Genomic DNA, 11,240 nt, shown 5'->3' on the forward strand with positions numbered 1-11,240 from the left:
GTCCTGCTTTTAACCAATCAACTATAAATAAACAAGGAGGACATGAGGAAATTTGAATACTTACTGATGACATTAAGTATTTGATGGCGTTAAAGGCTTAATGTTAATATTTTAGTTAAGATAATTGTATGTGGCTATGTGAAGAGTATCTTTTAGAAATAGATACTGAAGTGTTTATGGATGGTATCCTATTTATGGGATTTACTTTGAAATAATCCAGTTGGGGAAAGGGGAAAGGAGGACTAGGTAAGGCTCCTGATGAAACGAGATTGGCTGTGAGTTGATAATTGTTGAGCTGGGTAATGGGTATAGGGCTTTAATCCCCTATTCTCTCAGGTTTTGTCTATGTTTGAAAATTTTAATTATAAAACATTTGAAAGATTAAATAGGTCCCAAACCAAATTGATCAACCTTGCCTACATATCCATCTCCTGACAGTCATATTCCTATTAATGTCACCTATCTTCCCAGTCACTTATTATGAAAACCTAAAGCTCTCTTGGTTTCCTCCTCCCTGACCTCTGCATCCAACCAATTGGTAAGTTAGGCTGAAACTCCCTTCACAGTGAATCCTGTTTCTATCCTTTCTTTTCCATTCAAACTGCTACTATTCTACTAAGTCCTTCATTACTTCTTGACTGAATGGTGTCATAGCATTAATACATTTCTCATTTCCAGTCCCTCCTCACTTGGTATATGTAAAGCATCTAGCATAGTGCTTGGTGCTTAGTCCCTTCTCTCTTTTTCCTGACTTGTGAATTCACCTTCCTTGCTGCCTGCTTAACCCTATGATGACGTCTCTCTTCCCTGAGAAGACTGTCCCTCTCTCTCTTTCAGCATTGCCTTCTTCCCTATCCCACCTGGATCCTGCAACCTCACTGCTGCCTCCACTCCACCCCCAGCTGCCATGCTTTGTGGAGGAAGTGTGTGTCTCTGCATAAAGACTGATTTCTCACTTCCAAAATTAGATATAAGAGCAGGATTTTTCCTAGCTGTAGGTGAGGGGGCCTTTACATACAGACAAAACAGGCATACTAAGTGTGAGTAAAAGAGAAGCAGGTCTCAAAGCTGCCTCTTTCCCCCCCAGCTCAGTGGGGAAGAAAAGGGAGAATGGTTTAGATAGATCAGCTTCTAGAGCCAGGCAGGGGCAAGTAAATGCTGGCGGCAAAGAAGAGCTGGGTGGAGAATATTCCAGCAAGTGGGGGGATTCTTGAGGAAACACATCTTGCCTAGTCTGGTGAAGGGAGGAAGAGCACGAACTGCCTCCACTGGGTCTCAGAGGTGTCACCTCAGCAGTATGGATTGGGTGAGGGTCACGTAACCCAGGCCCAACCGAGGAAAATGGCTGCAGAACTCTTGTTTTTGGCAGCCTGGCTGGGTGTCATTCTGTCTGTAATGGAGAGCAGCCGGGCATCCAGGGCTGGGCTGATCAAGCACAAAGAACTTTTATCCTTTAAAAAGAAAATGCTATAAGTCAATCACATTCTTACATTTTAAGCATAACACTTGCAACTAAAACCAAAGTGCCATATTATAATCAAGATGCATCCGCTTATTTTATATTTAAGGCCCACAGGCTTCAACTAATTTAGGGGACCATCTGCTGAGGAAGAGAGAAAGTCTAATTACAAAGTGGCATTTGTTTGCCGGCTAAGGCCTCAGAAGGGTTTGTCCTGGGGACCTCAACAAATGTCCTGTGCCCGTGCCCAGTGCTCCCAACCCTACCACTTAGGTAGATAGAGCACAGCTTTGGAGTCCGATAAGATTCAATTCCTCCTCCAACATTCACAGCTTGGGTACCTTGAGCCACAGGACTTCTGAGGTTTGAGTTCCCTCACTGTCCTCATATGTAAAATGGGAATTCACATACCTGAAGTTGTTGGAAAGATGAAAGGAGATCAAGTGCCAGAGGCAGCCTAGAACTACCACTTCCTTTCCTGTGACCCATAACTTCATTCTCCATCTTATTCCCTCTGAGCCTTGCTCTTGCCTTCTTTGCTTCATACCCACTTCCACGTGCATAGACCCCAGGCATGCTTTTAAATGGATCTTTGAATAAAAGATAAAAAAAAGGAATTTTGTTTGAATGCTGTCATTTGTTCACCTCCCCAGAAGGTAGAGGAGTGAAATGGAATTGCCTTGGGACACGGGTCAGAAGGCAGTTTTGCCTGTCGTGTAGTGTGCTGAACAAACGTGTTCTCAGAGTCCTCCTGTCCTGTGGAAAGGATTAGATCAGTCAGCTGGGAGAGGTACTGGTTGCAGCTCAGAGGTGGGGGTAGCCGGGGAAGCAGGTTGGTTAGAGATGAGGAATCTGGGAATGGGGATGCTTTTAGATCTTAACTAGACAACTGCTGCTGAGGTGACAGCTTTATTTCAAGTGAGAATATGAATTTGGCTGTATTCCTAGTGAGAACCTAATGCTCAAAATCTCCTCTAAATCAAGAAACAAAATTAAAGAATGATGACTGAGATCGGCAGAATGTAATCGCTGCAGCTGAGTAACAGATACCTGCAACTTAATTGCATTGTTCTCTATCCTTTTGGGTATATTAAAAAATACCCAAAAGTAGAAGGTTTTTGTTTCTGTGACAAGTGTGGGACAATAGAGGTCACTCAAGAACTGGGAATTTTGACTGTCATGTCAGAAAAGCTAGTAGAAGATATTTGGACCAAAAGAATTCCCTAGGGGAGATGTGATTTCTATAATGCTTGTCTAGTGAACTGGATTTATTTGAAGGATTAAATAGCATGCAGATAAAATATTAGGTGGATAAAATATAAATTGACCTCATGAAACTTTTGGTAAGATATCCCAACCACTGTTTTTTAGGGAATTCAGTTGCTATAGGACCGTGACCCTCTTTCCTCTGAGTAGATACTGCCTTAGAAATAGGAAACAAAGGTAGAGATAAAGGTGGTTAGGGATATTATTTTGACATTTCAAAAGCATGATTTCTTAGGGATGGGGAGTGGCTAGTTTTTCAAAAAACAAATCTTTACAAAAGATCCAAAGGGAGGAATGCACAGTGAAATCTCCAAGTGGAAGAATGTATGTATGAAAGTGTTCTTGACAATAAAAAGCATAGCTGATGGGAATAAGCTATAAGGAAATCTCATGGCCATGGCCCCATTACTGAATGACCTAAAGACCTTTTATTATAGGTAACGTACACGTGTGTTTGACACTAGAGTAGTTACTGGGATTGATTGTGTTACTCAGGAGACCAGATCTTACCGCCTGCTAGGACTGGCATTTTGGAAGGTATAGGCAGAGACTCTAAGGGACACCCATAATCCATTCTGTTGGGGCTGGCACTGGGAGAGAGTGTAAAGCTAACATCGAATAGGGAAGAAAAAGAGTTGGTCCTCAGAGACTTTCCTTCTTCTTCTAGGGAGAGGGTTGATCAGCCTGCTGACAGTGAAAAAATGAGTCAAATGACTCCTTGTCAAGAGGTTTACCTTTCTACGTGAAGGAAGGAAAATGAAAATAGCAAGTTCTTATGGTGGTGATGGTTGCAGAACAACACATTTCAGGGTGACAGCTGAAGAGGCAAGGTACGCTCCTGACAGGATCAGCTACATAATTTGCAGGACCCAGCGCAAAATGAAAATGTAGGACCGCTTATTCATGAATTATTCAGAATTTCAAAATAGTGACAATAGAGTATTAAACTAAACATGGGCTCTTGTAAGCATGGGGCTCTGTGTGACAGCATCGGTTGTATGCCCATCAAGCTGACCTTACTCCTGCTGCCCGGGAGCAGTGATAGCAAAAATTCAGAAGGCATTAATGGAAAACTATAAAGCAGAAAATCAAGATAATCTAAAATCCCACCACCTGGAAGTAACTGTTGTTTTCATTTTGATATATATCCCAGAGATTTTTCTCTATCTCTATATATCTATATAATATTTATGTGTCTATATATAGACATGTATTTATATGATTTTTATACTATGGAAATGGTATACATTCTTTTCTGCAGCCTTTAAAAAATCTGTTTTAAATGTTTATTTATTTTTGAGAGAGAGACAGAGCACAAGCAGGGGAGGGGCAGAGAGAGAGGGAGACCCAGAATCTGAAGCAGGCTGCAGGCTCTGAGCTGTCAGCACAGAGCCTGATGTGAGGCTCGAACCCAAAAACCACGAGATCATGACCTAAGTGGAAGTCAGATGCTTAACCAACTGAGCCACCCACATGCCCCTGTAGCCTTTTTTAACACTTAACCATATTTTAGAGAGTTTTCCATGTAGTAAGTATAGCTCATTTCAATCCTATTGTATAGAGGTTCTATTTAACCAAACCCTATTGTTGGGTGTCTGAGGAGTGTTGAGTTCTTCATTATTACAAATGATGCACACTGAATATCAGTAAAGCTGAGTGAGTATGGAATAAATTAATCAGTGCAAAGCACTTCACAGAGTACTTAGTAAAGAGCAAGCTCCTTATAAATGTTTATGTTATTTTTATATTGTCAAATAGCCCTCCATATAAAGATGAACTAATTTACATTCCCAACCACAGGGTGAGATGGCTTGGTTTCCCTAACTCCTTGCCAGTTTCAATTTTTGCCTTTTTGTATTTCTTTCTTGGTAAATGGCCCCTTCATGTTCTTTGATGGTTCTCTTCTTGGATTCTCATTGCTTTACAATTTTTAATTGATTTCTGTATTGGGCTATCAATCCTTTGTAATATGAATAACAAGTACTGTTTTCTCTAGTTTTTTTTTTAATTTTTAAAAATGTTTTATTTTTGAGAGAAAGAGAGAGAGAGAGCGAGCAAGCAAGAGTGGGGGAGGGGCATGGAGAGAGCCGGAGACCCAGAACCCGAAGCAGGCTCCAGGCTCCGAGCTGTCGCGCAGAGCCAGATGCAGGGCTCGAACTCAAGAACTGTGAGATCATGACCTGAGCCGAAGTTGGATGCTTAACCAACTAAGCCACCCAGACGCCCCTCCTAGGTTTTTTTTAATGCTTGATTTTGTTTGCTTTAACTTTGCAGATGTTTTTCAGTTTAATATGGTGAAATCTGTCCCATCTTTTCCTTAGGATTTCTGTCTTTGCTGCCCTCCTTTAGAAAGTCTTTTGCCACAGAACAGGCTTAGAATTCAGTGGTGGTGAAGCCTTTCCTGCCTTATATTAACTCCATCAGGTTTCCTCTGAGGCTTCATTCTTCCTGGGCATGGTTTTTCAAATTGTATCAATGGAGTTCACAATACTAGACTACTTTAAATGTGTATGGGGGGTGGTGCCTGGGTGGTTCAGTTGGTTAAGCATCTGACTTCAGTTCAGGTCATGGTCTCAGGTCATGATCTTGTGGTTGGTGAGTTTGAGCCCTGATTTGGGCTCTCTGCTGTCAGCACAGAATCTGCTTCGGATGCTCTGTCTCCCTCTTTCTCTGCCCCTCTTCCGCTCATGCTCTCTCTCTCTCTCTCTCTCTCAAAAATAAATAAACATTAAAAAAATGTATATGGGAGGGGAATACTTTTATTAACTTTAAATCTACTTGTGAAGACACAAGATATATATATTAAAAATGAGTATTGTCTATCTTCTTCCAACCCAGAAAACACTTTTGCTCTTTTTATATTTTCTGCCTTTGTTTGCTTTCTAGGGAGAGTTCTGTCTTTACTGGAGCTATTCTTTTGGGGATCCAACGAAAGATAAATTGAATTTCAGATATATTTATTTGGGGTTAGAAGGATATATTTATGTGGTTTGCTATCATTTTGGCATATAGTTATTGGTGGCTGTACCAGTGTAGAAATGACTTATGGGAATACTCTTAAAGCAGTAAGTCTAAAGTTTATTTAAAATTAGTCATTACATGAGTGCCTGGGTGGCTCAGTTGGTAGTGTCTACCGTGGTTTTGGCTCAGGTCATGATCTCACGGTTTGTGGGATTGAGTTCAGGGCTCAATCGGGCTGTGAGCTGACAGTGCAGAGCCTCAGAGTCTGCTTGGGATTTTCTCTCCTCTCTCCTTTCTCTCTCTCTCTCTCTCTGCCCCACCCCCACACTCATACTCACACATCTCTCTCTCTCAAACATTAAAAAAATTTAAAAAGATTAGTCATTACGTAAAAAAACTTGACATAGCCTAAAATCACAGTTTACATATAAAAGAAATGATAGAGGTTTGATAGAGGTTTCCCCAAATTTGACAACAATCCAGAATATCTACATGACATTAATCATTGATGGGTTGGGAAGCCGAAAGAAACTTTTCTAAAGTCTTAGGAAAAACTAAATTGTTTCTCTCTTCTCTCTATAGACATTATAGTCCAAAAGTGATATCTGATGAAGAGGTAATCAAAAGATATGCAGGGAAAGGATATAGAAAAGGTAGCAAGGAGTTGTACCAGTTAATACAATGAAAAATATAATGTTTGTAAAAATTTTGTCATGTTTGTGGGTTTTGTCAGTTTTTAAAACTTGTAATTTCTTGTCATTTAATGTTTCGTTCTAAGTAAATGTTCAGGATTATACCTCATTTTACACTTTTTAAAAACTTAAACGAAACGGCATAAGCTTTAGGCCCCACAAAGGCTGCATCTGCCACTGCCTGTGCAGTGACTATTGATGGTGATTTAGAGTGTTTCATGTTACAGAGGACACTGGCCTGCCCAAGCTCGCATAGATAGTCGTAGAACCAGGATCCAACCCCGAGCCTGTAAGGCTTCAGGGCTTTTTCCCCCCACTTTCCAAAGCTGTCTTTTTATTTATTTATTTTTTTTTTTAAAAATTTTTTTTCGACGTTTTTATTTATTTTTGGGACAGAGAGAGACAGAGCATGCACGGGGGAGGGGCAGAGAGAGAGGGAGACACAGAATCGGAAACAGGCTCCAGGCTCTGAGCCATCAGCCCAGAGCCTGACGCGGGGCTCGAACTCACGGACCGCGAGATCGTGACCTGAAGCCGGAGCTGAAGCCGGACGCTTAACCGACTGCGCCACCCAGGCGCCCCCAAAGCTGTCTTTTTAAAAAAAGTTTATTTATTTTGAGAGAGACAGAGACAGTGTGCATAGGGGAGGGGCAGAGAGAAAGGGAGACACAGAATCTGAAGCAGGCTCCAGGCTCCAAGCCGCCAACACAGAGCCTGACAGGGCTCGAACTCACGAACCGTGAGATCATGATCTGAGCCAAAACCAAGAGTTGAATGCTTAACCGACTGAAACACCCAGGTGCCCCCAAAACTGTCTTCTTTTGGATGAAAATGTACAGTAATCAACCCAAATTATAGGAATAATGATAATCTACTGGCCTCTTCTTCAGGGCCATACTCACAGTTGCCACTGAGGGCCCACTGCATTAATACTACATCAGTTGTGCTCTTTCTGGCTTTCACCAGTCCTGCTTTTGGCAACACTACTATCGTTTTCAGCTGTTTTGTTGATGTAAAATGTGGTTGTCAGCACCTGGGCTGCCATGGTCCCTTTTTCTTCAAGAAAGGTAGACCCCAGGGCATACACTGGGATCATGCCAGTTCTCAGCTTAGAGGAGAACAGGGACCTCTGGGTCATACCCTTACAACGTTCCAATATGAGTTTTTTTATGTTTATTTATTTTTGAGAGACAGAGCGAGAGTCAGGGGTGGGCAGAGAAAGAGGGCGGGAGAGGATATCTGCAGTGGGCTCTGCGCTGACAGCAGCAAGCCCAACTTGGGGCTTGAACTCAGAAACTGTGAGATCATGACCTGAGCCAAAGTCGGATGCTTAACTGACAGCCACCCAGGTGCCCTTCCACTATGAGATTTTAAACTGCAGCCCTCAGTAGGGCAGGTGGAGGCCAAAATAAACATTTTGAGGGCCTGTGAAGAAAAGTGAAGCAGGGCTCACCTTCTTGAGTTAGAGCTGACTTGGCTCCAAGCCAGCTTAGGGAAAGCATTTTGCAGGTGTCCTCTCACTCCCAGAGACCAAGCCTGTAATTGCTTTACTCCTTCCTCCCCACTCTCCCCACTTAGCTATTAGTTCAACTCTCTCCCATAAAGGAAATGCCCTTTCCTCAAACAATTCGCCTAGGCCTGCCTTCAGCTCCAAAGCTCTGCCTTCCAGGACACCAGGTACCTGAGGGTGTTGTCTGTAATTGTTCACTTTGTGCTACAAACTCAATTTTCAAAATTGGATCCCAAGTCTCATGAGCTGTCAGACCTTGCTTGGCAAATGTGACGGTTATCCTCACCTCTGGGTCTTTATGACATAGCACAGATCTGAAGTCTTCAAAACTGGCATCAATTTAAAATTTTTTTTTCAACGTTTTTTATTTATTTTTGGGACAGAGAGAGACAGAGCATGAACGGGGGAGGGGCAGAGAGAGAGGGAGACACAGAATCGGAAACAGGCTCCAGGCTCTGAGCCATCAGCCCAGAGCCTGACGCGGGGCTCGAACTCACGGACCGCGAGATCGTGACCTGGCTGAAGTCGGACGCTTAACCGACTGCGCCACCCAGGCGCCCCTGGCATCAATTTATAAAAGGTCTTGGTGGTGGAAGACAACATGTGCTAAAACAGAACTCTGAGTGAGGCAGCCTGCCGATCTCCAAAAGCTCAAGAGGAAGGGCTCATGAGAGCAGTTTGGGTGAAAACTGCTTTGTTTATTTTGGTGGGGGTAGGGGGTGGGTTGTTTCCCACCTCCTACAAGGGCAGCTTTATTTTGATATGCAACATAGTTGTGCCCCAAGCACAGATCTTCCCGACTGCCAGGCCCCGGTATTTTGACCTGCCTTCCTCTCCCTCTTCAACTCAGGTGTGCTCCAGTTCTGATCTGATCACCCTGAGCAAACTCATTGAGGGGTTTTGCAATCTTTGAACAATCCTTCAGCCAGCTCCTGTAGTGTCTGCTGAATCCCCTTAATGTTTTAAAATGTTGGGACCTGAGCAGTGATATTTCTAGAGTCTGCCTATCCCTTCTTGTGATTTTATATGTCCACTGTATTTTATTGAGGTCTGGCAGGCCTGGCATTTGTCAAGGGACAGTTTTAGGCTGTTTCCCAGGTGATTCAGTAATATAAGGAGCCATTGTTCTCCAGAGCTCTGCCAAACATAATTATGCCATCTAAACATATAAGCACCTCTGGGTAATTCATATCACCAAATGCTTTTTCCATCAAACTCTTCAAGGTGTCTGTGGCTCCAAAGATGTGTGGAGCAGCCTTTCAAATAGGTAAAACCTCACAGAGCAGATGAAAGCTGTCTTCTCTGGCCCAGTCAGACATAGGGATTCAGCAATAGCACTTCTCAAACATAGTGCTGGAAATTACTGATTCCCTACCATGTAGTCTAGAGGTTAATCTGGACACAGAACTTTCTGTAAGGTGGAGAAAGATAATGGAAGGTCAGTACCCCTGTCCTGCACCTAAGTCCCCTTGCCAGCCTGAGTCTGCTCTCTTCTATCATGAGCTTTCCTTCTTCCCCTCTCCATTTTTGTTTATTCAGCTAAATAGTAGTTCTTAATCCTGACTACCTAGTATAATCTGTGGAGTTTGTTATAATTTTTTTTAAATGTTTATTTATTTTTGATAGAGAGACAGAACACGAGCAGGGGAGGGGCAGAGAGAGAGGGAGACACAGAATCCGAAGCAGGCTCCAGGCTCTGAGCTGTCAGCACAGAGCCTGACGTGGGGCTCGAACTCACAGACCGCAAGATCATGACCTGAGCCGAAGTCGGACGCTCAACCGACTGAGCCACCCAGACACCCCTGTGGAGTTTGTTATAAACATCTATCCTTGAGCCTCACCCTCCCCAAGACATCCTAACATTTTCTAAACACCTAGTCTATGCTAGGTCCTATGCCCTGCGCTAGGAGGAGAGGCAATTTAGTAATGATCCCTGCCTCCATGTAGTTCATAGTCAAGGGGCAGAGACAAATACGTTAAAATGTATAATTCACAGAGAAAATATGGTATAACTCCATATTCTTTAATTTCTTTAAAAAATTTTTTTTAATGTTTATTTATTTTTGAGAGACAGAGTGAGTGGGGGAGGGCCAGAGAGAGAGGGAGACACAGAATCAGAAGAAGGCTCCAGGCTCCGAGCTGTCAGCACAGAGCCCCGTGTGGGGCTTGAACCACGAACCGTAAGAACACGACCTGAGCCGAAGTCCAACGTTTAACCGACTGAGCCACCCAGGCGCCCCATCTTTCTTTCTTTTTTAAATGTTTATTTTTATTTTTGAGAGAGCCAGAGTGTGGGCAGGGGAGGGACACAGAGAGAGGGAGACAGGATCTTAAGTGGGCTCTGTGCTGTCAGCACAGGGCCCCATGTGGGGCTTGAACTCACAAACTGGGAGATTATGACCTGAGCCAAATTCAGACACTTAACTGACTTGAGCCATCCTGCTGCCCCTCCTTGGTCTTTTCTTAATCTAGCTTTTTTTCTCACAAAACTGTGCCAGTATTAGTAAGGCAAACATAGATTCATTCAACAAGTCCTGGTATATAGGAGGAGGAGGCTTTCTTGGGTTTTTGGATGACATAAATTAAAAATTAAAAAAAAATAGTAAAATGTGAATGTCCATAGAAATTTTATTTGTAATAGCTCAAAACTGGAACACGGCCCAGATGCCCTTCCATGAATGAATGGTCACACAAACTAGTATATCCATACCTAGAAATACTACTTAACAAGAAAAAGGAACAAACTATTGACACTTGTGACAACCTGGATGAATCTCTAGACAGTTATTCTGAGTGAAAAAGGCTAATTTGAAAAGGTTATAACTTGTGTGATTCTATTTGCATAACATTCTTGAAGTGACAGAATTATAGTGATGGATATTTAGTGGTTGCTAAGGGTTGGGGAATTGGAGAGAGAGGGAGGTAAGTGCGGCTATAAAAGGGTAACACGAGGGATCCTTGTTGTGATGAAAATGTTCTTTATCTTGATTGTGGTGGTGGTTATGCAAGGCTATATGTATGATAGAATTATATAGAATTAAATACCCACCGCCCCATACACTCAGACATAAATGAGTACATTTATAACCGGTAAAATCTGAATAAGCAAGGAGGATTATACCAATGTCAATTTCTTATTTATTTATTTGTTTGTTTTTAAAAATTTACGGCTTTTGCCATTAGGAGATTTAAAAAATTTTTTAAACGTTTATTTTTCAGAGAGAGAGAGAGAGAGAGAGACAGAGGGTGAGCAGGGGAGGGGCATAGAGAGAGGGAGACACAGAATCTGAAGCAGGCTCCAGGCTCTGAGCTGTCAGCACAGAGATGGATGCAGGGCTTGAACTCATGAACC

Source organism: Herpailurus yagouaroundi, unplaced genomic scaffold, assembly GCF_014898765.1.
Source record: "Herpailurus yagouaroundi ecotype Mexico unplaced genomic scaffold, PumYag 67641, whole genome shotgun sequence".
NCBI classification, from domain to species: domain Eukaryota; kingdom Metazoa; phylum Chordata; class Mammalia; order Carnivora; family Felidae; genus Herpailurus; species Herpailurus yagouaroundi.